Source organism: Triticum aestivum, chromosome 7A, assembly GCF_018294505.1.
Source record: "Triticum aestivum cultivar Chinese Spring chromosome 7A, IWGSC CS RefSeq v2.1, whole genome shotgun sequence".
NCBI classification, from domain to species: Eukaryota; Viridiplantae; Streptophyta; class Magnoliopsida; order Poales; family Poaceae; genus Triticum; species Triticum aestivum.
The window spans coordinates 453,655,491-453,657,214 of NC_057812.1; positions in this window are offsets into that span (position 1 = coordinate 453,655,491).

A 1,724-nucleotide genomic window follows, 5' to 3' on the forward strand; every position below is an offset into this window, starting at 1 on the left:
CGGCCGGCCTTTGGTGCGCCCCAAGGAGAGGAGGAATCCTCTTCCTACATCCTTTCCTAGTCCAACTAGGAAGAGGGAAGGGGGAAGGAAAGAGAGGGAGAGGGAGAGGGAGAGGGAAAGAGGGGCCGCGCCCCCCTCCCCTAGTCCAATTCGGACTCCTCATGGGAGGGGGCGCGCCACCTCCTGGGCTGCTGCCCTCTCTCTCCCTTCAGGCCCACTAAGGCCCAATACTTCCTCGGGGGGTTCCCGTAACCCCTCCGGCACTCTGGTTTTCTTCGAAACCATCTGGAACACTTCCGGTGTCCGAATATAGCCGTCCAATATATCAATCTTTATGTCTCGACCATTTAGAGACTCCTCGTCATGTCCGTGATCTCATCTAGGACTCCGGACTACCTTCGGTACATCAAAACACGAAGACTCATAATACCGATCGTCACCGAACTTTAAGCGTGAGGACCCTCGGGTTCGTGAACAATGTAGACATGACCGAGACACGTCTCCGGTCAAAAACCAATAGCGGAACCTGGATGCTCATATTGGCTCCTACATATTCTACAAAGATATTTATTAGTCAAACCGCATAACAACATACGTTGCTCCCTTTCTCATCGGTATGTTACTTGCCCAAGATTCGATCGTCGGTATCTCAATACCTAGTTCAATCTCGTTATCGGCAAGTCTCTTTACTCGTTCCGTAATACATCATCCCGTAACTAACTCATTAGTTACAATGCTTGCAAGGCTTATAGTGATGTGTATTGCCAAGTGGGCCCAGTGATACCTCTCCGACAATCGGAGTGACAAATCATAATCTCGAAATACACCAACTCAACAAGTACCTTCGGAGACACCTGTAGAGCACATTTATAATCACCCAGTTACGTTGTGACGTTTGGTAGCACACAAAGTGTTCCTCCGTTAAACAGGAGTTGCATAATCTCATAGTCATAGGAACATGTATAAGTCATGAAGGAAGCAACAGCAACATACTAAACGATCAAGTGCTAAGCTAACGGAATGGGTCAAGTCAATCACATCATTCTCCTAATGATGTGATCATGTTAATCAAATGACAACTCATGTCTATGGCTAGGAAACATAACCATCTTTGATCAACAAGCTAGTCAAGTAGAGGCATACTAGTGACACTCTATTTGTCTATGTATTCACACATGTATCATGTTTCCGCTTAATACAATTCTAGCATGAATAATAAACATTTATCATGATATAAGGAAATAAATAATAACTTTATTATTGCCTCTAGGGCATATTTCCTTCAGTTGCCGCTAAAAGTGAAGCATGTTTTTTAGCCAAATAAGTATGTTAGTAACTGCAGATATATATAGATCCTCTGTTCGCCCTTCTTCATAGGCCGACCAGAATCTCAGGGGCTACTATCTATATACAGGCATATTTTCCATATGGAAAGTGGCTAAAGACATTACATCGCATACCTCGAAGCCTGTTAGCAGGCTCGTAAAAGCTTCATTCAGCCCACTTTTAGCGGATTGAATCTTCTTAGCCACCGTACCCATCAAGGTACGGTGCTCCTCCAAGATGGATGCACTCCGCAGTTCGTCCCTCAACATGTCTGGCGCCTCCGGATTCATGAAGGTCACCGCAAGAATAGGCTCTCCCCCTCCCTTCCAGGGGGCCGCTCACTCAACTCCGGATCCACCTCTGGAGCGGTATTCGGCTGGGGGCCGAACAATCCAGGG